The 26,819-nt window shown below is 34.3% G+C and overlaps 1 protein-coding gene across 1 annotated transcript in view; it reads left to right on the top strand.

The window, feature by feature from the left end:
• Positions 1-625: 625 nt before the first annotated feature.
• LOC114327685 (homeotic protein antennapedia-like) overlaps positions 626-26,819 on the top strand; it is a 1,165,466-nt gene continuing 1,139,272 nt past the window's right edge. Inside the window, exon 1 of the mRNA XM_028276375.2 lies at positions 626-936. The gene's annotated coding sequence lies outside the window, so the exon portion shown is untranslated. The remainder of the gene's footprint in view (positions 937-26,819) is intronic.

Raw genomic sequence — 26,819 nt, 5'->3', positions numbered from 1 at the left:
CACTTAACTCCTGAACATATTGTATCTGATCCAAATACGGAGTAGCATTTAATAGCCACAAAAATAAGTATTTTTTTTTATTAAACTTACTTTTTAGTTTGTCGAAATACATTATGAATTTGTTTTTAAATGTACCTAAATATTTTTGGAATTTACCTCAAAGATTCTAGTTGAAAAAACAATGCCCTACTTTCCCCCAGTTCTATTAGAGAATATTCTCCCACATTAATTACCCAGCTCTGGATACTAATATTGGTGGAAAACAATTTTTTGTCAAGTGTTTTTCCAATAAAAATTTTCCAGGAGAGAAATGTGGACGCGTAGTCAGTTTATAAGCCACACTAACTTTTTTAAAGTTTGTCTGATTCGACCATGTGATTTTAAGTTGGCGCCGAAACACGCGATTGGGAGTTGACCACAGTCACATGGCCTAGTTACGTCATCGTATCTCAGGCGACGCGTGTCGGAGCGAGAAAGTTAACCTCATAAATCGGGTGCGAACGAGAGAGACGTACATAAAGCATGGTTAGCGGGGAGCGTCAACCATTATCTTGCGTCCCCGTGCGTCTGTTCTACTCCAACTCCGCCGCCTGCTTTACGAGTGCGAGAGAAATGACAAAAACGGTCCGCCCATAAACTGATGCGTGCCCCCTTGCCCCGCACTCGATCGGGCGGAGCACGCCGAGAGCTCGTAAACCATTTCTCTAACACTTAACTCACGTATAGCATAGGACAAGTTTGTGTCCCGCGTCTCTATACCGAACTATCAATGCTATATTACTTCTAACCGACAACATACAAAATACGGTTAGAGACAGTCACGTGTTTGCGAGTTTTTAATGTTTTTCAATTGAGTGACCGATGAACTTCTTGTTCCGGGCTTCTTCCGGGTCCTTCTGTTAGGTTCCGGCGGATCTCTGCGACAATACCAAAAAGGTCAGTGGCTGTTTAATTACTTCCCACTATTGCTCTCCTCCCCTACCCGCCAAAATTTATTGGCCAATAAATCTATTAATATCTTGCATATGCAGCATGATTTAGCAACTATTTACAAACATATCCACACACACACACGCCAACAGTTTATACGTGATTATTTTTGTTTGATACAATTTCAGCACGCCAATTATTTTTTGCGTATATTGGCCAAACTGTTTAACAGCTACAACACAGAATTAGAAACATAACCTCGAGCTTTCTGCTATTGCACCACTACTTTTTATGTATTTTATGACACTACATAATAAGTATCTAGGTAAAACATTTAGAAAAAAAACAATGCAATTTTTGTCTTTTTATACACATGACAATTATATATTTTCCGATAATGTAAATTCATGTTTATTCCTTGGTCTATCATATTTAGAATGAAACTGTTTAAATTATAGAAAATATGTTCTTTTTAAAGAAAAACAGAAATAACAAATTCATACCATCTATTCTATGTTAGATATTACCTACTTATATACCTATGAAATAATACCTACTGATATCTTTACTTGTTACTTGAGATTGTCCCCATGCCCAAGTGACAATAATTAACCTGCTCACTATTTCTTGTTTTAAACCTGTAGCATGCTATTATGTATTATCAAATTCATTTATTTAGTTAAAAAGTTATTTGCTCAATGTCCATTCTTTCATGTCTACCCGTATTTTTATATATTTGTTTATTTGATGGGGTTAATGACCGATTTAAGGGTATAAACAGCAGAATACTGGCAAATAAACCTTATATTGAGGACGAAAATAAGACCCTATTTAACGTCATATATAGGTAGTATCAAATTGGAATTTAGCCTTAAATATAAGTAATAAAAATGCAACTATTACTCTAGATTCAAGAGGAACAAATTTGGAACAGTGCACAGCCCAATTGGGTACGTAGATACCTACTTATATCTAAGTATACTCTCAGGTCTATACGTGGGGTCTATATTCTTTGGTACTATGGCCCAAGTATTCATTATTGGCTACAGATCTATATTCCTTTGAGTTTGTTTTATTATCTTTTAAGAATGTGGTATTATATTAGGTAACTATTAAGTGCTTTTGAAGTATATAAATTAAATTTACCTATGACATCAAGAGTGTGGACTTTGGGGTGGATTGTGCCAAGCCGGTTTCTTTCAGTATATGTAATATCATATAACCTCAATTGTATTTTAGTCCTGTCTGTAATACACAAACAATTCTCTTCTTACCTATTAGTATTACAAGAACAACTTTTATTAGGTACATTAAATTGTCATTTATTCCCATTTAGCATAATGTCTAAGTTAAGCACGCCACAAGAAAACAGAATCCTCCTTCTAGTCCTTCTTCTTGTACTTCTCCCTTAGAACCATCTAATTCCACTAACTCTTCTACTAATTCTCTATCTTCTATTACACCATATGGATGTGGTTATGAACATTTATAAAATAGAAATGATAGTTAATTTATCTTAATAATTTGATAGGTAAGGCAGTATTACAGGAACTAAGTAAATACAGGAAAATTGTTGTTCATAAAATCTGCTTCCAGTTTTATATTTAGAGCTATTCAAAATCTGCATCAATCTCTTTGACAACTATTTTGTCTCTATTTGATAAGTCATACTGTCAAAAATGTTGAACAGTGTTCTTTGTCCAATGTTCCACTTATTAATTTGTTGTGACACCTTGATCTACTCAATTTTTATTGCTCTCCTCTTTGCATTTTCTGATCGATCCCTCTTCTGAACTATGATAGAAACAGTTTTCCCTCCAGGTCAAGAAATATTGTTTTTAGACCTGTGACATTTAAATCTTTTTAGAACTAGAACCCCTTTTCAATGTTAGTCATCAAATGGTCCTCTGGTTCACATAATACGAATAATAGGTATGAGGCATTAATTTGCACTTATCAGAACCTACTGGCCACTAGCAAAAGAGGGTTTATAGTTATAAAATCATTAAAAAGTAAAAGCCATAAAATTATTATATCTTGACTTTTATTATACCATAGACTGGGAGATATACCTATTATGTCTCTCATTAAAACTAATAAAGCAGTTTGATCGAGTCCTGTATTTTTTAAAAATTCTTCCTATTTCTCCTATGTTTTTGATAGTTAATATTAGCTACCAATATTTTCAACAACGAACATTACATCCGGTAAAATTAAATGATTTGTCCCATTACTTGAAGATTCGCATTAATATTTTTTAGCAGCTGTTGTAATTATTGCTCTAGTAGTTTTTCTCCTTTATCCTTGCAGTGCTCAATTTTTGTCCTTGGGAAAAACGAGTTTATCAAGATTCGGAAAATTGTGTGTTATTTCTTGGTAGCGTTTTATTTTTAATTCCCTTTTTTATTTTTCAATCTCATCTGCTGTTTTTATTCATTATTTTATTTTCGTTACCCTTATGGATACGTATTTACGTATACCTATATTTAAACTGAAAACCATGGAGGAATGTATTATGTTCCAATTATCATCCTCTACAAATGAGGCAGGTGCTACATGAAATCCTAATAGTTTTAACATTGAAACAGTACGTTTAATGCGGTAATAATTTGTAAGTACTATCTGTTTTTAGTTACTTATATAGATCCCTAAAAATACTGCCGATGTTTTGATGTATAGGGGTACCTACCTACAGTTAATACAGCTGATGGTTAAAAAGTGGGCGAAACGAATCTTCAGCTGTTCCTATTAAAATATTTTTACCTTTGTCGTAGTATATTTTGCAATAAGTACTTGTATTACGTGAACGGTTGCTAAGGCTATATTGTCTTAAAGCGGGGTAGATATTCTTTCCGTCGGAAAGTGACGGACGATTTCGGTGTTCAGGTCCATAGTCCGGTCAACTTTATTCAGACAATTCGGTGATCTGTTTTTTACAATGTTATTATCTAGGGATTTAGAAAGAGAATGTCTACAATAGACGCAATACACAAACTTTTCATATATTTCAAGCAAGCATTGTTTGACAACCTAATAAGACCCGACCTAATATAAGATATTCACAATAGCAGAGTTTCTTAACCAATAACTAAGAAATTACAGTATTCTTATGTATAAGTAGAATCTTATTCTATATTTGAGTGTCATATGCAGCTGCATAACTTATTAAATCACTTATTAAATTTCTTAAGGTAGATTACGCAATTTGCAATTTTTTTTTAAATTTTGCAATAGATTGTTACTGATTTTTATTTGACTTTATTATGTTTTATTTATATTGACGATTTGTATAATTTTAGTAAATTGTATTTGTTATTGTTTTTATTTATGATTCTTGTAAGCTTTGTCTATAAAATTGTTAAATTTTTCATGACAATAAAGCATATTTCTATCTATCTATCTAAAAACAAAAAGTTTCTGTTGAATGGTATGCCTATTTGAAATTAAAAATCATACTAAATTTTCTCTTTTTCACCCCTGTGACTTATTAAAATAATCATTATAGAGGTTCTCAGGGACTTCAGACCCTCGATAATACTGTAATATTTTATTATGCATTTAAATTTTCAAAAATAATAATTAGTTTTCTCAGGATTCGAAAAAAATTAATACATTTAAAAAGAATTCGACCGAGATTTCACGATAATAGACACACAAAAACTTCCTTCCACTACGGACTACACTTTAAAACGAAATGCAATTATTATTCGGCACTTCGGTAACACAGAGAAACTAGGGGTATCACGATAAGGAAAAGCCGTTAATTTTCAAATGGTCAAGCAAAACATTTATGTCTCAACAACTACGATTATTGTCACAATGTACGCATTGATTGTGGGTATTAAATGCAGTAGTAGATTGATTAATGCATTCGTTGTCAAAACAATCAATTTACATCTATTCAATAATCATATATTACTCTATATTAACAACATTTGTACATTGTTTTAATGAAATCTGTACGTTGTCACGATAAACCAAGGTAATTGCTTGTCATCTACGAAATCAAGAACGTGACTTGCTGCCAGAATTAACGGTATTTATTAAATATACCAAACTAAGTTATTGGCTGAATAAATTGAGTGTTATTGATTAATGTACTCTAGTTATTCTCACAATTATTATTCAATCATTGTGACAATAACCAAATACATTCGTCAATGTCTAAAAGTTCGTTGAAACAACAAATTAAATTGTTGTGACAACGAAATACTATTCAGTAATCACTGTTAATCAATATTACGAACTAAATTTTTTTGAGTGTTCTACCACGTAGCGTTTGGTTTCCGAAAAATATTGATTTTAATGGTTTTAAATATGAACAATTTATACTGTCCGGAACGTATCGTATCAGACACTTTTTTGTAAAATCAGGTTTTTCGGAGACTACGCTACGTGCCGGAAACGATGAGTGCATGATAATATGTAGAAACCTTAAGAGCTACCGAAATAAAAGGTATCATACCATTATAATATCGACTCACAAATGTTGGTGTACGCTGACTACATAGCCCTGATTAGACTGATTGGCAGTCTTAATCCTAAACAATTTAAAGAAAGAATTTGCGATGTTGGGTAAGGAAGCACCCAAAAGTGGTTTGGCAATAAATTAAAAGAAAACAAAATACCTACCTAATACTTATGCCCAAGAAAAAATAGGTACAGTATGACAAGATTAAATATTGGCAAATATGAGTTTGAAAAGGTAGGACACTTTAAATATCTTGGGGTCTCAGTTATTGGAACTAATGAAAAAAATATACATATCAATAAAACAATACTGGCAGGAAACATATCCTACTGGAAATATAGCAAGTTCCATAAAGATAAAAAAAGAAGCTTACTTACTTACAACAGTAAACTGAAAATTTACATAGAGCTGCAATTAGATCAGTAATCACAGATGATGCTGATGTAATGTGTCTGACAAAAGATGAAGAAAGATTGATGATTCTGGAGAGAAAAGTAATTCGGAGAATAGCAGACCTACTAAAATTAGTTAATAATGAATTTAGAAAACTGATCGAATTACGAAGTAAGAGAACATTTGAAAGGAGAAGACATCGTAAGCTTTATGAAGTCACAGAGTCTCAGATGGATGGGACATATAAAAAGGAGAAACCCAAAAGCATTTATTAAGCAAATCACCAAATGAAGACCCAAAATCATGCAGATGGGAGAACTAGATAGTTGAGGACCTTAAGAAGATGGGAGTTAGTTTGAGAATGGGTAACCAAAAGCAAAAACAGAAACGAATGTTGAACTATTGTAGAAGATGAAAAGTCACATATCCAATTGTAAAACCAAAATGTTAATGTGGACTGATTCCCCGCGTTTAGAAATTAGAGGTTTCACCAGAAGTAGGAAAAATTAAAAAATCCTTAAGAAAACTGAAGAATAATAATATAAAACCATAAGAGAAATACGGTCTGGCTAAGCAAAGCAAAGACTAGTCAGTCTATGTACATACAGTCGGAAAAATGAAAGATTACCCATGAGCGATCTTATTAAACACATCTTTCCTATGTTCCAGAAAGTAATGAACCAGTAGGTACCATTAATAACAGAACAGGATATATGTATATAATTATTACATGTTCTTGCGCTGGCCAATTTTTTTGTGACACGGTCACAAGAAAAAACAGCGTGTTTTATACGTTGGTTCATATGGGTAATCTTTCATTTTTCCTACTGTAGGTTAGGTTCAATATAAGTGGGTGTTTAACCACCCTTCCATTCGACATAAGAAGTCTATTGTGGCCTATTTAACAAAGTCTATTATTATGGCCTAACAAATGAAGAAATCCTGAGAAGAATTGGTACAGAACGACAGCTGCTATGCACAATTAAGCAGAGAAAAACGGCATACCTGTGGCACCTAATTAGAAATGAAAGATACCAGTTTCTGCAAACCTTAATTGAAGGTCAGATCGAAGGAAGAAGGGGAGTGGGCAGGAAGAAAATGTCATGGCTCCGTAATGTCAAACAATGGTCAGGACCAAAAACATAGGAGACCTAATTCATACTGCAAGGGATAGAGAAAAATGGTCAAACGTGATCGCGAACATCCATTAGTGGATTGCATAAGAAGAAGAAGAATTATTATGGCCATAGGTGAAACTTCTACAAAGTAGTAGGGCTCGAATTAGTGATGAGCAAAACAAGAACAAGACCAAGACCAGGCTAGTCTTGGTCTTGGTCTTGTTCTTGCAAGCTTGGTCTTGGTCTTGGTCTTGCAGCTAAAAGGCAGTCTTGGTCTTGGTCTTGGTCTTGCACTAGCCGGTCTTGTTCTTGGTCTTGGTCTTGCTGCAAGAGTCTTGCTGGTCTTGCTTTTTTGGTAGTAATAATTTGAACCAAACAATTTCGAATAAAATGTACATTGAAATAAATAAAGATGAGAAGAATGAAACTATATTTTTTGCTTTAAAATTTTAACAGAATGTAGAATGTAGTTTTAAACGGATACCAATTTTAACATTATACATTCACCTAATGACCTAATTATTTCATTAAAAAGTATGTTTCAAATATAAAGGTTTATTTTCAAATTTCAATTTTAAGTTGAATTGAGACACAACCTGCTTTTTATACATTCAATAGCATATGATATAAAAGAAAAAGTTATTAGTTACATTTTATTTTATTTGGCAAAAAAATTTATTTACAAGGCAAAAGCAAAACTGTGTTTTTTTATGTGGACAAAAAATTAAAAAAACCCTTCAATTTTAACCAGATGTAAAATTCCTTTTGAAATGATGTATCGAACGTGAACACTGATTTCTCATTAAAAAAAATTATAAAAAAAATTATTTTCAGTTCATATGAACGTTTAACCCATAAAGTAACCCCTCTGTGGCGCAGTGGTAAGAGCGCCTACATTTGGATGGAAAGTCCGAATGGTGGTGAGTTCGAATCTCACCAGGGTCAGGAATTTTTTCATTTATTATAAATTAGTGGATGAAGATAGTTTCTATCCTTGTGTGATCGGTACTCACCGGAGGGACCGCAGACGTTCGGATACAATTAGCGTCTCTTTGCAAAAACAATGACGACTTTGCTAAGTAACAAGACATTTACTCAACATATACACTACACATGACGCTAATACTCATGTTGTGACTGCCTGAATGACATAAAGTCCATGCCATTAAAAAAAACCTATAAAACTTGTACACATACTTAGTAAACATTCTGCATATACAGGGTGGCTGTATAGTATGACAAAGCTCGATGTTTCGGAAACTGTTCATAATAGAGAATAACTGAAAATAGAAAAATTAAACAAAATCATTTTCCGAAGAATCCAGTATCACTCAAAATTTCAAAAAAAATTTCATTATTTTTAGCTTTTAAGTTCCAATTAGAAACAAATATGGCGGAAAATCTATTATACTGGAAACTGTTGAACTGTCATAGGAATAATTTTATTTCTGTTTCTACATATACCTACGGTTTTTTAAATGTCATTTTTGGGTAGTACCATTGATTATAGTATTGGAGTATAGTATACCCTCCAATACTATAATCAATGGTTTGTCGAAATTGCAGGCTGCTCTGCTCTTTCACCCTTTTTGAAGTGGACGGTACATCCTGAGCAACATCTGTTTCGGTTTCAGAACTTTCACTTTGAACATAACTTTCGCTATCACTAATATATGGCGATAATTCCGGATCACTCATCTTTTTTCACTTTTGAGTTTACTCGTATTTGCGACTACTTCTTAAAAGCTCAAAACTAAAGACTGTTGTAGGTAAATGGGTCTAAGAAATGCAAGAGATTAAAGTATATTGTTATAACGGTAATGTTTATCAGTAGGAAAAATCTGCATTTACAACCCTTTAAACAATGTTGCAATTACCGGCCTTCGGTTGTGTCATGTCTTGTGTTTTGCATTCTGTCGATACCTGCCGCCGCCTACCTTCAGACCACGTCTTGAGTCTGGATTATTGTTTATGGCCCCTGTATTTTACTAAAATGTTAAAGAAAAAGAGCTTAGGTGTCACAATGGTCGGAGACCTTCAATTCACGGATTTTACGAAAAGGGATTAACAGTTTATAGTTTTAACAGATAATGATCTGCTCCTTTCACTCGAACACTGTAGTATTTATCCTACCAGGGTCAAATTTAAGAACATAAGAAATTAATTTTTTTTAAGAGAACACAAAAATCATATATTTTTTTACTCTATTTAATATAATTAACTTTTTTTATAAACTAACTAAAACATACTTTTTTTTTAATAAATACGTACATATTTACCATACCTATTTATAGACCTAATACTACAACATAATAACTAAGCCTAATGGGGAGTTATAAACGCTTAATTCTGTAATTTGTTATCTTGCAGTTCTTTAATTTTATTTAAACTACATTGCTCTCGTAGCACGAGATATTCGCACTTTTTATTATCACATATTTTTGGATTGAATACCCATTATGACATTTAAAACGTTAAAAATATTCGGATGTGGGTAGTAAAAACTAGAATTTAAAACACATTGAAATGATTCGCATGCATTTCAAGTGAGGCACATACTATTTGTACTACTGGCCCTTTCTGGGGAAAACCTACATTCTTCCAAATAGTTTTCAACTATGAGATCAGTAAAATTCTTTACGCGTTTGTCATCCGGGATTTTCACAAATAATTCAACTTCCAACTTTCGTTGATTGTAAAAAATTAATCCAAAAAATAATTTTAAAAATTTCCCAGTATCGAAATTTTTGTCATTATATTCAGAAACTGAACCTAAGCTTTGGATTTTGCGATATCAAGCTTGACACATTACAGTCGACAACCAACCAGTTATTTTTTATTCAGGGCACAATGCTTTCACAGCATTGTGAATCCCTTTTCAAAATCTATTATGATATTTTTTGTATTAATTTTAAATTTAACGACCTACACTTTTCCTCCATTATGCGAAAAGAATTGAAATAAGTGTCAGTATTTTTATTAGACAAAAAAGCGAAAACTACTGGTAGGTACATAAAAGCCGTTTTTAATTGCATTTTTTTTTAAATGGATTACGCTATATATAATTACATTTTTTTGTCTTACAAGTAATTTCAATTGTCCTTGAACTGTCGCCGTTTGAAAACTTGCCTTCTGGACACTTTGAAGGTTGAGAAAATGCAAACCGTTTGACTTAATCAAAACAACTTAAAAATATAACCAAAATATTATGTATTTTAAAAATTCGATATTGTTTAAGGTTTATTACAATGTCAGTATATATTATTGAACTAAAAAAATAAAGTTAAGTAAATAATAAAAAACCAATTTTTCTCAAAGAAGTGCAAGAGTCTTGCAGGTTGGTCTTGGTCTTGCACAGTCTTGCAAGGTTCGGTCTTGGTCTTGGTCTTGTTATTGCAAGCTTGGTCTTGGTCTTGGTCTTGCAACCAAAAGGCGGTCTTGGTCTTGGTCTTGGTCTTGGTCTTGCTGCAAGACCAAGACCAAGACCGCAAGACCAAGACCAGTCTCGCTCATCACTAGCTCGAATCAATAATGTTCAAATCTATTCTTATTCTATCCAACCCTGGGCAGTTGTCTCGTCATCAGCGTTAGAGAATCTGAAATCAGCACTTTCTGAGAGTCCGATTTTGGCCATGTTTCCCTTAGGACTACAGAGTCCCGTTAGGAGACCTACGCTAATTCGCAGATTATTCCTATTTATATTTATATTGGGATCTCCTCTTCGAAGATTCATGTATCAAAGCCTTCGAATGTTTTAGACCCATTTGTTCTTACCAGTGGTTTCGTTTTATCCATTCCACCCAATCGGATATTGTTCTTTTGCCTGTGCTTCTTACTAGACCAGGGACTTCTTCTGGGGGTCCGGACAAATAATCCCCGGACAAATATTACCGGACAAAAAATTCCCACAAATTATCCCTGGACAAATAATCCCCGGACAAAAAATCCCGGACAAATAATCCCCACAATTTTTTTTGATAAAAAATCCCCACAAAAAATCCCAGACAAAAATCCCCAAGAAATATTTGCTGCCGAATAAATCTCTAAAAAATCAAAAATAAAAATGTATACCATTTTTATGCAGTTGCAATGCGAAGGCAAAACAATCTTACTTTTCAATTAGAATACGGAGCGCAGTCCAGTCCTCTGAATCGCGATTTTCTAAAAGTTTTCCCGAAATTTTACCAAATTTCGAATTCCAAGTCCATGCTGAAAACTTCAAATTTTACATGACAAAAGAGTGCGAGTTTTTTCAAAAATCGTGGAAGATATGGTGAATGAGCTAAGGCCCCGTTCTCATGACAGGCGCTTAACGCGCGTTTTGATAACGCGCGATTACAACTACATACATTTTACTGAAGACCGTTCACATGCTAACGCGCGTTTTAGGTCATTAAAACGCGCATTGGCATGTGAACGGTCTCAAGTAAAATGTATGTATTATGTAGTTGTAATCGCGATATGCGACTGTCATGAGAACGGATCCTTAGCTAATTCCCTATATCTTCCACGATTTTTGAAAAAACTCACACTCTTCTGCCATGTAAATTTTGAAGTTCAGCATGGAATTGGAATTCGAAATTTGATAAAATTTCGGGAAAACTCTTTGAGAACTATTCGGCAGCAAATATTTCTTGGGGATTTTTTGTCCGGAATACTTTGTGGGGATATTTTGTCCAAAAAAATTTGTGGGGATTATTTGTCCGGGATTTTTTGTGGGGATTTTTTGTCCGGAGATTATTTGTCCGGGGATTTTTTGTCCAGATATAATTTGTGGGGATTTTTTGTCCGGGATTATTTGTCCGGGTATTATTTATCCTATCTTCCAGTTTCTTCAGATTCTGGGTCTATGAATGTTTCTTTTGCCGCTTTCCTGGCAAGTAGGTCTGCTTTTTCGTTCCTGTTAATACCAGTATGTCGAGGCACCTATAGAGTAAACTTATTTTGTTACTTTTTTCGATCCGAATCAGATTTTGAAGACATTTGCAAACTAAGTTCGAGTTAATCCGATTTGATTCCAGTGCCTATAATGCCTAATCTGTCTATGGGATATAATTTTTATAAATCTGTTCCTGCAGTTCCTCTTTATTATTTCCTGCAGACACACCTCTTTAGCATAAATTTGCGCATGAAAAATAGTAGAGTGGTTATTTCTAGTCTTTCACTAAGGCTAAGTTCCTCTCCGTATAGGTACTCCAGCTCCAATACCTTCATCCGTTTTATTCGACTCCCATTCGTCCCTTCCTGGTGAAAGGACGGTAAACGCCTTTTCCAAATAGTATTTAGAGATGAATTGCATCTGATACCATTTCGAACTTTGAGTCAACTCTCCAGACTTGATCCTGGTATCCTTTTGCCCTGCATCCTGGCGTCTTATCCTTCTTCTGCATACCCCTACCTTCGCCGCCTTTTTCATCCATATATGTATTAGATATAGATCAAACATACGTTGTAAACCATGTTCACTTAGGAAGATTGGTGTTGAGTTATCTAAATAGTAGATTATTAACTCCTTTTCCTCCCATTTGGTATTCTGTTTTAATTATTATTTATATATTATTTCATCTCCGATAAGATTGAACAGTAGAGTGTTCAAAGAATCTCCGTGTCATATCTCATTGCCAGCCTCAATTGGATCCGTTAGTTCTTCTTCTACTTTTATTGTGCTGTTCTGATAACGTCCTTTCACCCTGTAAAATGCTTTCTTCAGGTCTACGAAATATAAATGTGGTTGCCGGTTTGTTGTATTTTAGTAATTTTTCTTGCACTTGTTTTAATATAAATATAATGTCGATTCATGACCTTCCCTTATCTAAAACCTTGTTTTTCTTCTGTTATTGTTATATTTTTAATCAGTTCATTTTTTATCATTTTATTTGTTAATTTTAGAGTTGTGTTTAATACACTGATTTCTCTGTAGTTTTCCGGGAAAGATTTGTCCCCTTTTTGAAAAGGGGTATTATTACAATGTTTGATTTCCATTCTTGTGAAATTCTGTTTTGTTCTATTATTTCTTAGATTCGTTTTAATAGTTGTTTGATCTGATCTGGTCCACTTTAGGGGTTTGTTCAGTAATCTGTCTTCTCCTCGTAATTTTCTATTTTTTATTTCCTTGATGCTTCCTTTACCCCTCCCTCCTTGATGTGCATTTCTTCGTTTGAAGTCATTGCTGGTGTTGATTGTTCATTATCGTCATCTTTCTCACTTTTTAATATCTACCTCTGATTCTTTGCCGCCTTCTCCTTTATTTTGGTTTTTTTTGCATAGCCTAGCCATTGCCTAGCATAAGTATCTTATCTGTATACTATTCCTTATCTTAATTTAAGATATTAAGTCATATTAATTTATATTTTTTCGGCTTCCACATTGTAGGTATAATCTTCAGAATTTATTGTCACCGACAATACATACATCTGCTGTATGGTCAACTCAACGTATTCTGAGCTTCTAAGTTTTCCAACACCTGCTTGAATCTGCTTATCATAATGAAATTTATTATTATGCATTTGAATACTTTATGGGAATAAGTTATTGGCAAAATATGTACTTAGTCTATTTTAATATTTTTTTATTTCTCAAATAAACGAAATAAATTTACCTGGCCCCAAAAAACTTTTACAAACTAGCGACATACTTTATCAGCTGTAAATACCATCAATTTTGCGTAGCTTGAACTTCTTTCTAAAAAAAACATACCCAAATTTCTGCACAAAACAAATCCCTAACCTTGCAAATCACCTAACGGAACAAAATGTTTGTATAAAAATATGAATCTCGGTACATTTTTTAACAAGGTCAGCAGACCTGCCCTTCATTGTTGTTTTCCTAGAAGCTTTTTTACCCTCTGTAATTGCATGTTTTTATGTACTCATTTTTGACCTAGAAAAAAGCGATTGTCAGGACGAACTGCGGGTGGTTTTTAAAATTTATTACTTTGTGCCGCTGGTTGCAAGATTCCTTTTTAAAATTTTGAACTCATTAAATTGGCATCACTCATTTAATCTGGAGTTTAAAAATTAAGTGTCGCGACATACAGCGAGTAACATAACAAATGATTAAATGTAATTGAAACATAGGTATATACACTTCTTGGACACAAACGTAATACATTGTATTATATACCAAGGATTTCCACAGTTTACACTGTATTCCTTCAGGGAGCGTTCAAGTATTACGTAACGCGATTTTTGAAGATTTTTGACCCCTCTCCTCCCTACTTAACGCACTCTAATGGGCGTTTAACTATTACGTAACGCAATTTTTGAATATTTTTAACCCCCCCCCCTAACCTGCGTTACGTAATACTTGAACGGACACCCAACCGTTCTCTCCAGCTCTTTCTGTCTTGCCAGTCCCCTTCTTGTAGATTTCGTCTCTCCATTGCTTCGTCCACTTCGTCTCTGTCTCTGAAGGATCTTCGGGGTCTGCCTCTCTTGCTTCTTCCTATCGGGCTCCACTCTGTAACAGGGTAGGTATCTTGAACAGGGTAGGGGATGTGGAGCAGCCCTGTAGTAGTCCCTTTGTCGTCTTAAATGGACTGCATATTCTATTGCCCATTTTAATAGCTACTGTGTTATTCTTGTAGAGTGCTTTTACTGCTGTTATTAATCTTCGTGGAACTTCGATGTCTTCCATTGCTTTCCATAGCTTGGTTCTAGGTATCGAGTCATAAGCCTTCTTAAGATCTACGAAAGGAGATCTATTTTTGGCTATTTGGCCATAGATGGACGGATCTATTATTAAAATTAAATTACGTATTCATAGGTAAATTGAAAATGGTTTATGTCTTAAATGAGCTAAAAAGAGAATCTTTTAATGATTACGTCTCGATGGAGGCCTCTGAAGAATAGGTATTGCCCCCAAATCCTCTTTGGATATGTCCCGTTTTCTCAAGTTTATGATTTGGCCACCCTACTCTATAAGGTAAAAAAATTACTCTTTTAGATTCAATGTTTGTACTCTACTCCGTCGTGCTTATATGTAGATTATAGGTAGTCCTTGAACGAACAAGTAAGTGTAGTTTCAATTCAGTTTGCGTTAGTAATTCTTCACTTCTCATTACAAATCTACCTAAATGATTTACTATTTGTGTTAAAAATAAGCCACAATTTTACTTTAAAATTAAATTTATTTGACGTTTCGATTTCCACTTCGAAACTCGTTCTAAAAATACAAAACATTCATAAATTGATTTCCGAACTGGGATAATGTCGGCTTTTGTGATGAATCTAGGTTTTGTTTGGGTGGGCTCTGATGGGCGCATCAGAGCCACCCAAACAAGAGTAAGAAATTTTCGAGATGAGAGACGAAAATATATACTTGGTTGTAGAACGTCAGATAAAGACATCCAAGCATTATGGTATGGTTTACTATATGTTTGGGAAGCAGATCACCTCTAGCCTCTAGTTCGTATTAACGGCACTTTGACAAGTCGACGATATATGGTTGAAGTACTTCAACCGGTTTTACACCCCTATTTACCAATCATTCCAAATTCAATCTTTCAACAGGATATTGCAGGACCTCATATTGCCCGTGAAACTATGGAGTTCATAAAAGAATCTGGTATAGAGACTTTGAAGTGGCCATCAAGATCAGCTGATTTGTCACCCATCGAACATGTGTGGGATATGGTAGGTCGAAAGCTAAATCGATTGCCACGTCCTCCAACAAACTTAGAAGACCCCTTGCATACCATAAGAAGAATCTGGATGAGTTTACTACAATATTATATAGACCACTTAATTTGCCCCAAAGAGTATATGACTGTATAGACAATCAAGGACGAGCCACTCTTTATTAATTTTTTGACGAAAATGACGTTTATGTTATTAAATAATAAGAATATTACAATGTATATGCTTTCATAAGTAAATATTTAAAAACATCGTTGTACTACTTTAGTGTTGCATTTTTTTACTTTAATATGAAAGGACCAGATCTCTTTCTCTACATACAAATTAAAAAAATTATTTTATTTCATGTGTCTGATTTTGTGAAAAAAATTAGTCTTTTTAAGTAGATTGTAAAAGATAAAAACCATGGTATGGTCCTAACGACATAAAGCATATTTATTTAAACATAAAATGCGACATGGATGCACGATAAGCTCAACAACAATTTCTGATATTATGTGGCGTCAGGTTTATTGTCAGGTCTACCGGTTCACATCTATGACATTTTTACTAAACAAGTAGTCTAGTCGTACAACCATGACATTTTAAAAATATTACATTCACTCATTTTTACAGACAATTTTTTGCTCAATGTTGTAACAATTTTAGAACGCGAAGAGTTTATATGTCGAAGTAGAATGATGACACGATACCAGATCTTATCTGTCAGAAATCTTTGACGTTTATTGTCGGAGAGGTAAACAAGACACGACAAATTACACTTGAACAAATATAATAGCTATTTGTATAAAAAGGGAGTAAAGTGCTACTTTTCCTCCCGAGAATGAAGTTTACTGCCCGACGCGTAGCGGAGGGCAGTAATCATTCAAGGAAGGAAAATGCACTTTACTCCCATGTTATACATATGATTTTTCCATCTCCCTCAAATAACAAGTAATTTTTTCATTTTTAAATAATTTTTTTACTTATGTAGTAGGTAATTAACAAAATTTATTCGAGAACTAAAACTAACAAGTAGGTACAGTATAACTGTCAACTGTCAAATATAAGGAAAATTATTAATGTAAAAATTGTTAAATCAGAATATCATTTTACTATTTTTTACCATTTTGCAAAATGCAGGGTGATCTATACATAAACGTTAAAATGTATAAATACTTAGGTACGTAATAGAAAGTAGAATATTGTATAGGGCGTCAATAGGTTATTTCATCAATGACATACCATGACGTCATTTTTACTTTGTCTCCCTAGGGAGAAAATGTACGACTTTGCTCCCTACAATCAGGTCAGGAAATGTATACTTTGGGTAGAGATAAGTGGAAAGAGATTTATTGTAGTGATTGATTATATACAAGTGATCATAATATACAAGTAATAATAACATATTCTACCTACTTAGTATAATATACCCTATTCCACGAATATACGCCTGTTTTGGATTACTTCGACAATGAATATTTTACTGTGCAAAATAAGAAGAACGAAAGTAAATTGCAAATTACATTGTTGTTTATTGGAATAATTATGAGCGCCATTTACTTTCGTACTTCTTATGTTGCACAGTAGAATATTCGTTGTCGAAATAATCCAAAACAGGCGTATGTTCGTGGAATGGCCCATATGGTAGTATTACAAATTAGATCATAATATATTATAAGTAATAAGAACACTGATCGAAAAATCAAACGAATACAATATAACACTCTGGATAGCTATGGTAGATTACGAGAAAGCATTTGACCCAATATAGTCCAGAAAGCCACTGCGCATCCGCTAGGAAAAATATTCTAATTCGGATTTTTTGCACAATCTTACTCAAAAAGGACTCCTTCTAACAAATTTGCATGTTGCCAGGACCAAAAGATGGTCAACAATTTTTTAAAGTTTTTTTTTTGTTTTTATCCTAAAATTATTTTTTTTACATGGAGAAAAGTTTTTTTAGGTTTTTTGGATCATTCCAAACAGAAAAGTACTTTAGTGACTTTTCTCTAAAAATGATAGTTTTTGACATATAAGCGATTAAAAATTGAAAAATTGCGAAATCGGCCATTTTTAACCCTCAAAAACTATGTGAAAAACTGAAAATTTGAATATTGCCAAGGTAGGTAGATATTCTTTAAACATCGATTGATGAAATCCCGAAGAGTTTTTTGCAATACAATATTCAAAACTCCTTTGTTTTTTAATTGCTAATCAAGTGTGCGCGACACTATTTTCCACCGACAGTATGGTGCAAATGAAAGGAATAAATTCGTTATTTCGTAAACCGGCGACTTTAAGAAAAAATCCCGAAACAGGTCGATTTTTATTTTTAAGTTATGATATTGTGGCATATATGGTATACTAGTGGCGTCATCCATCTGGACGTGATGACGTAATCGATGATTTTTTTAAATGAGAATAGGGGTCATGTGCTAGTTCATTTGAAAGGTTCTTCAATTCTCTATTCAGTAATATCAACATTTACATAATTATTTATACAGGGTGTCCAAAAATTTTTTATTAAATTAAATTATTTGACAAAAAAAGAAGTAGAAGGACACCCTGTATAAATAATTATGTAAATGTTTACATTACTGAATAGAGAATTGAAAAACCTTTCAAATGAGCTACCACACGAGCCCTATTCTCATTCAAAAAAATCATCGATTACGTCATCACGCCCAGACGGATGACGTCACTAGTATACCATATATGCCACAATATCATAACTTAAAAATAAAAATCGACCTGTTTCGGGATTTTTCCTTAAAGTCGCCAGTTTACGAAATAACGAATTTATTCCTTTCATTTGCACCATACTGTCGGTGGAAAATAGTGTCGCGCACACTTGATTAGCAATTAAAAAACAAAGGAGTTTTGAATATTGTATTGCAAAAAACTCTTCGGGATTTCATCAATCGATGTTTAAAGAATATCTACCTACCTTGGCAACATTCAAATTTTCAGTTTTTCACATAGTTTTTGAGGGTTAAAAATGGCCGATTTCGCAATTTTTCAATTTTTAATCGCTTATATGTCAAAAACTATCATTTTTAGAGAAAAGTTACTAAAGATCTTTTCTGTTTGGAATGATCCAAAAAACCTAAAAAAACTTTTTCCATGCAAAAATAGTAATTTTAGGAAAAAAACAAAAAAAAAAACGTTTAAAAAATTTTTGACCACCTTTTGGTCCTGGCAACATGCAAATTTGTTAAAAGGAGTCCTTTTTGAGTAAGATTGTGCAAAAAATCCGAATTAGAATATTTTTCCTAGCGGATGCGCAGTGACTTTCTGGACTAATAAAAATTTGGGCAATCTTTAATGACTTAAGCAACAATAGAGTGATGACAGATTTACAAAAACCATTAAATATGTATAATATATGACAACGCAACATCGCCAATAAAAACAGAGAGAAAACAGAAAAGATAAAACTACAGAGTAAGGTTAGACAAAGAGATTCTATCTCACCCAAACTATTTATGATTAACTATTTAGATGGGAAATATGCCACAATTAAATTGAAAAATAATTTTATTATCGTTTCGAATCCCAAATCGGGTTTCGTTGTCAAAATACAAAATATGTACTACTAAAATAAACAAGAATGTTGTTGCTAAGTAAAAAAATTCTTCTAATATTTTATTTAATCTGACTCATTTATATTGGCAATTCAGACGTATATTATACATTTTAAAGCAGAAGACTTTAAAATGATATCACCAATATTTATGAGTTGCGTTCCTGGGACGACTTTACTAAAAGAGAGTTCATTCGATTACATGAAATCAATCCCAACTCAAGAATATCCGTCACAAAAAAATCATAGCATGTGATCTGTCTTTAAAAAGACATCCAAATGCAACGATGACAGTAAAATTCTCGCGTTAGAGATTCCATAGTAAATCACGAGGGAAAAAAATATTTACTATTTACTTTAGCTCTATAAGATATGTTTAGACCTTTAGAATGGGCAAATAAAGGAGTGACGATAGATGGCAACAACCTGGATCATCTGAAATTTGCCTATGATGTTGCGCTAATAGCACTAAGACATAGGAGAATTACAAGACCTATAGGAATACTAGATCTACATAAATACAAAAGCAAAAGAAATAGGTTCATATAAATAAATATAGCAAAAACTAAATATCCAACCAACGAATCTCTAGATATAACTGAGGATACAACTCAGAATAATAAGAATATAAAAAAGAATCTGCCTAGCAGATACACCTGGGAGAAAAATTCGAACTGTCAAAGCCTAACCCAAAGACTGATTTAAATACAAGAGGTTCTCTAGCATGGGCAGCATTTGGTCGATTACAAACAGTATTCAAATCAAACTTGCCAAATAGTTAAAAGGCAAAAACCTTCGATCAGTGCGTATTACCTGTCCAATATGGAACTGAAGCATGGTCTTTTCACAACAGCATAGTCCATAAAATTAATGTGACTCAGAGAGCTATGGAACGGAGCAAGCTCAACATTAGGCACAGCGATCGCAAATCCAACGAAGAAATAAGAAGACGATCAGAAGTAATAGATGTGAATCAAAAGATTGCCATGTTAAAATGGAACTGGGTAGGACATATAGGGAGAATGGACGACAACCGTTGGAAGAAGCGAATTCTTGAATGGAGATCAATAAGTGAGAGAAGTAGAGGCAGAACTCAAACCAGATGTACTGATGACATCAAAGCGAACGGCTGGCTACGAATGGATGCAAAAATCATCGAACAGAAATGAATGGAAACACCTAAGGACGGCTTACATCCGACGACGAATGGATTAGCTGTTGATGATGATGATGATGAATAAGTTGTCAAATTGTTTAGAATTGTCTCTATTATTTGATCCTCAAAATAAAGATGATGAACTATGCTAAAATTGCCTGACTCACCCTGTACATTTAAATGTACATACCTATGTTTGAAAAGCCCACATCTGATTTTTTTAAATTTTCTAAAATAACAACACAAACAATTTTATTCTATAACACTTTATATTATAATATCGAAATCTCACCCTGTATTATTCATAATAAACCCTACCTGATATCTTTTACTTCAAGTGCCGTCTCCGTGCACTCCGTCATTAATGCACATGCCCCCACTGAAGAAAAAGACCTAGAAACCAAGACAGAGTTCTATGAGAAGCTAAGTAATTTGATGGATAAAATTCATAAATATGACATAAAGATAATCGTAGGAGATATGAATGCCAAAATAAGAAGAGAAGAGATTTACAGAAGTATAACGGGTGGGAAAAGTTTGCATAAGGAATCTAATGAAAATGGGAAAAAATTAATTGAATTTGCAACAGAAAATAAAATGAAACTTGTAAGCACAAGATTTGACCATAAGGATATTCATAAGATAACTTGGATATCTCCAGATGGAAGGACAAAAAACCAGATAGACCACGTATTAATAGAAAGTAAACATATCAGAGCAATTACCGATTCCAGAAGCTACAGAGGGGCAGATACCAATAGCGATCATATTCTAACAATAGCCAAACTTAAACAAGAGCTGCCAAGAAACCCAAGAACAGCAAAAGAAAGATTAAAATACAAGATAGAATTACTTAAGAAGAAAAAATGGCAAACAGATTTGTGGTCGAGATAAATAAAAGACTTCGTTACCCCATCGCAGAAGATATTGATGAAGAATGGAAGAATATACAGATAGCGATGACAGAAGCAACGGAACTTTGTCTAGGAAAAGTACAAGCAGAGAAACGAAGAGACTGGTTTGACGAGGATTGTAAAATAGTATTGATACGTAGAAATAAAGCAAAACTAGAAAAAGACAAAAATAATACACAGGATACTACAGAAAAATATAAAATGGCAAGAAGAGAAGTAAAACAAATCCGCAGAAAAAAGAAAAGAGAACATCTTGACAAACAGTTGAAAACAATAGAAGAATCATACATAAACTAGGAAATAAGAAATTTCTACCAAGAAGTAAAAAAATCCCGAGGAATTGCAAAGAGTAAAACAAGTTACTGTAGAGGTAAAGACGGTGTGCTTTTAGGAGAAACAGCAGAAAAATTGAACAGATGGGCAGAGTATTTTGAAGAACTATTAAATGCAAATAAACAAGCAAAACCCCAGGAAATAGAACAACATCAACAGGATAACACAGAATAACAACGTGAAGAAGAACCTACACTACAAGAAGTAAAAGAAGCAATATTAAAGCAAAAAAATAACAAAAGCGCAGGAGAAAGCGGAATTCCGGCAGAGATTTTTAAAGCAGGAGGAGAAAAGCTGCAAGAAAAAATTTTCCGACTAATATTAACAGTCTGGCAAAAAGAGGAAATGCCGCAACAATGGAACAATGCATTCATCTGTCCAATCTACAAAAAAGGTGATGAAACGAGTTGCGAAAATTGTTGTAGTAGAGAACACGTAACATCGAAGCATCCTTAGGCGTAGTTCTAACCTTATATCCCGACAACAAAGAAACTTTTTAAGTTTAATGAATGACGCACGTGCTATTTCAATACGTGTCTTGATTTCTTTGGTTTGGTCTACATTTGATGTTATCCATGTTCCTAAGTATTTGTAGTTATCCACACTCTCAATTAGAGTATCTTCAATAGTTAATTGGATATTTGCGTGTGCTGATTTAGCTATGATCATGCATTTTGCTCAATATCTTCGTGTTTTATCTGGATCTTTTATGACTTTGACCCTCTTACTGATAACCATGGTTTTTGTTTTCTTATGTTTATTGTTAAACCAAACTGTTCCCCAGTACCTGATATAGTTAGTTGAAATCGGGTTGCTTGCTTGAATCAACCTGTATATTTAAATTAATATGTAAAAAGAGTTTATTATATTTACATATAAAAATGAAAGAGTCTCGGCGTTTTTATAAGTTTTTAAAACAAGGACAGAAGTAATTTTATTGCATAAGTGGTTTCCACTTTCCACCCTGTATAATGTTTATTACATTCTATGATTATACATTTGAACCAATGTGTTGTTTAGCTCCTTTTATTTGTCTGTAGTTGAGCTAAACAATATGTATTGAAATATGCAAAAAAAAAATTAATCTAATAGCGAATGATAATCAAAACTCACAAGTGACGTATTTTCCTCGTATATTTATATTAACGTACATTAAACATCCTTCTGACATTCTGTTGGTTTCCTGTTTTCAAACAAGTTTGCGCCATAAACTTTTACGAATGCTTAATTGAAAACTTTCCCAAATCGGGCAGATCCATTCCTGCAAAACCAACTCTTTTGGGCTGGCAGCTTTTTGGTATCAACTTTACGACACTACTGTTTGACGCTTATGACGTTCTCTGTCTTTTTCTAACTCGCTGAATGTCTGTCACGAGTTGGCTGAGGTCGTAGAGATTAACTTTATGTGACGTGGTGTATTACACACTTCCAGTGGATTTTATGAGGGATAAATGCAGACTATTACTTCAGCGCTGCTATTTTATGAGATCTAGATATTGCACTGATTTCTTAACGACTTGCCACCTGTTTGTGCTCAATGGGGTAAAGGCGCTTACCGTTTAATAGTGATATAAGTGCTCTTTATTGTTTTATAACGGGGTAATTATGGCTGAGATTAAGCGAATGTTGTAAAAGGTGGATCTGGATAGTTTGTTGTAACGAACATTGTATGGAGTACAACAGGTGTTTAGGATACTGAATGTTTTATCATTGGAGCACCATTTTTCCAGTGATAGCAATAATTGTGCTTTAGATAAGAGATACCGACAAAGATACCAATTTCTTCATCTGTATTTTTTACAATAAGAAATAATGTCTGTTTTTCTCATCAACAAACCTTATCCTGATTGCTATCTATGTTGTGTCTTTCCTCTTCTCTTCCTCTTGATTGAAGTGATGAGATCTTTGCTACATTTTCTGGAAAATATAATCAGTCATATTATTAGAAAGTAAAACTGCTGTTATTGTGGTTTTAATAACCCAGCTGGAAGCTAACTCAGAAATATTTCACATCCACTATCTGTTCCTATTAGTGATACCTTTTATCTCTTTCCGAAGAGAATCTATAAGTAAAGATTATTTAGGTATTTGAGATCCACAGTTCATATATTTGGTTTTCATCATGTTTAGACGCAACCCATAGTTATCGAGCCTTCAGATTTTGGCCTTGCTGCAATTCGTGGCTGCTGGTGTTGGCGAGAAAGATGTCGTCGACAAACAACATCGACCATGTATGTATGGTTCTTGAAAGTTCGCGGTGGCGGGTTCCTACACAGGAGAAAGTGGAACGGGGATTAGAGACGATCATTGGTGGACACCAACAGTGATAGGGAAAACCGGGGTTATTTCTGATGGGCATCGGACTACGCTTGTAACGTTGGTGTAAAGAAATATCAACCAGAACATGTATGTTTCAGGAACGTCGTGTGATCTAAGGGCGTTCTGGATAAAATCATGAGACACACAGTCGAATGAAACTTCCAGATCGAGAAAAGGTACAATGTTTTGTTCTTCTCTCGATGCCTCACCAAGAGCAGCCTACGTCTTCTGGTTCCTATCCATTTCGGATGTTGGAAATTATATTGGCAATCATAATCTTGCTCGCTACCACTTGAAACCATGAGGTTGTCTTAAACCATGTTCTCAAATTCCGCAGCCATGATATTACGGGTCTCCTCCTACCGGGTCCTCGCTTACCTTTGACTTTACCTTGCAATATGCAGGGAGTAACGGTGCTGATTTCTTATAAAGTGTCCCAAGTAAAGCAATTTTTTGCGTTTGATGGTAAAACTGAGAGAACTAAAAGAAAGGCATGGATGACAGAAGAAATTCTTAATTTAATGGATGAGAGACGTGCCTATAAGAACAAAAACAAACAACAATATGATGCAATAAATCGAACCATAAAGAGAATGATCAAAGAGGAAAAAGAAAAGTGGCTGTCAGAACAATGCAAGGATATTGAGGAATGTGAGAGAAAGTACGATAGTTTCGGCATGCATAAGAAGATCAGAGAAATGACTGGTACAAAGAAGAAGACTCATAGTGGAATGGTGAATGATTCAGAAGGCAAGATTATAATAGATTTCAAACAAAAACTCACAAGATGGAAAGAATACGTAAAAGAACTTTTTGACGACGAAAGAGAATTAATAACAGTGAAACGAGAAGAAATGAAGGGTTTAAGGATACTTAAACAAGAACTGGAATATGCTTTAAAAAACACCAAGGATGGTAAGACACCAGGGCCTGATGAAATACCGGTTGAAGTATTAAAACTTATTGATGGAGAAGTGATGAACATGATACTCGAGTTATTTAACAACATATATGATGCTGGAATAATACCACAAGACTGGTTAAGGTCCACATTCATTTTAATACCTAAAAAATCAAATGTAAAAGAGTGCTCGGATTACAGAACGATTGCCTTGATGAGTCATATGCTTAAAGTTTTTCTAAAAATCATTCATAATAGAATTTTCCGCAAACTGGAAGAAGATATTAGTGAAACACAAATGGGCTTCAGGAACGGCCTTGGTACGAGGGAAGCGCTCTTTGGTGTGGGCGTACTATTTCAACGGTGTTTGGATATCAATCAGGATGTATACGCCTGCTTTATAGACGTTGAGAAGGCCTTCGATAGAGTCCGACACGACCGACTGAGACAACTTCTAGTCGAAAAGAACATTGATGAAAAAGATATTAGAATAATAACTAATTTGTATTGGAATCAAACAGCACGAGTCAAGGTAGATGATGAAATGACTGAGGAGATCAAAATATGTAGAGGAGTAAGACAGGGGTGTATTCTGTCTCCTCTTTTGTTTAATTTTTATAGCGAAGTAAGCGAAGTCATATTTAAAGAAGCTCTGTCGGACGTTAGTTGTGGTGTAGTGATCAACGGAAATACAATCAATAATTTGAGATACGCTGACGACACAGTGATATTAGCAGACAATCTTACAGATCTGCAACGACTGATGGAACGCACTAACCACTACTGCAACAGCTACGGACTTACATTAAACCTCAGAAAAACTAAATGGATGGTAATAACAAAAGATCCACACGCCAGGAATGATTTGGTTGTCAATAACACGGTTATAGAAAGGGTATCCTCCTATAAATACCTTGGAGCTTGCCTGGATCATACAGGCGACCAAACAAAAGAAATAAGAGCAAGAATAGAAATAGCTAGATCAGCATTTAACAAGATGAAAATATTTCTCTGTAGTCGTGACATAAATCTTGATCTGAGAGTGCGTATGCTGCGGTGTTATATCTTCTCCACTTTATTATACGGAGTTGAGTCATGGACCATCAAGATGGGCATCATTAAAAACATTGAAGCTTTTGAGATGTGGTGTTACCGTAGAATGCTACGTGTATCTTGGGTGGACCACGTGACGAATGCCGAAATTTTACGTCGGATCGGAAAAGGATGTGAAGTTGTACTTACTGTTAAAAGAAGAAAGCTTGAATACTTTGGCCATGTTATGAGAGGTGACAAATACTCGCTGCTGAGACTGATCATTCAGGGTAAAATCAGGGGTAAGAGAAGTATCGGCAGGCGCAGAATATCTTGGTTAAGAAATCTGAGGGAATGGTTCGGCTGCAGTTCCATCGACCTATTTAGGGCAGCCGCCAGTAAAATAAGAATAGATGTGATGATTTCCAACCTCCGATAGGAGACGGACTTGAAGAAGAAGAAGTAAACACAATCTCCGGTTCCTTCTTAATTCTTCCTAGAACTTCCTTGTTCGTAATCCTTGCTGTCCATGATATTCGCAGTATTCTTCTATAAAGCCACATCTCAAATGCAAGTTTTTTAATAGTGGTGTCTGTAAGCTGTATACAATAATACAGAGAAAACATAACATTTTATCTAGGGATATGTTGTGGCTTTTGAAGATGGCGCCCATTTTGTTAAAGACCGTTCTTGCCTTTCCTATATGGCACTTTATTTCCTGTACTTAGCTCCACTGCTCATCGAGAGCAGCCTAGCGGCAGGAATCGCGTCCGTTGTGCTGCTTCCCTTTTAAAATGCACAATGATTGGAATGGCTGCGAATGATGGTTCTGAGTCAGGCTTTAATTACGTTTTCGAATAATTTCATGGCGTAACGTAAAAGCCGGATTGTGCGGTAATTGAAGTATTCTACGGTGTCGCCTTCTCCCTTTCAGATAAGCTAAGTAACTTTCAGATTACTGCTGGAAAGTTGTCGTGCTCCGGCACCTTGTCCTTTTTCATCTCCTTCACAGAGGTCATCATCTTGACACTACTGTACTATACGGGTCTGA

The sequence above is a fragment of the Diabrotica virgifera genome, chromosome 2 (assembly GCF_917563875.1).
Source record: "Diabrotica virgifera virgifera chromosome 2, PGI_DIABVI_V3a".
NCBI classification, from domain to species: Eukaryota; Metazoa; Arthropoda; class Insecta; order Coleoptera; family Chrysomelidae; genus Diabrotica; species Diabrotica virgifera.
This window is presented reverse-complemented; position numbering and strand designations above follow the sequence as displayed.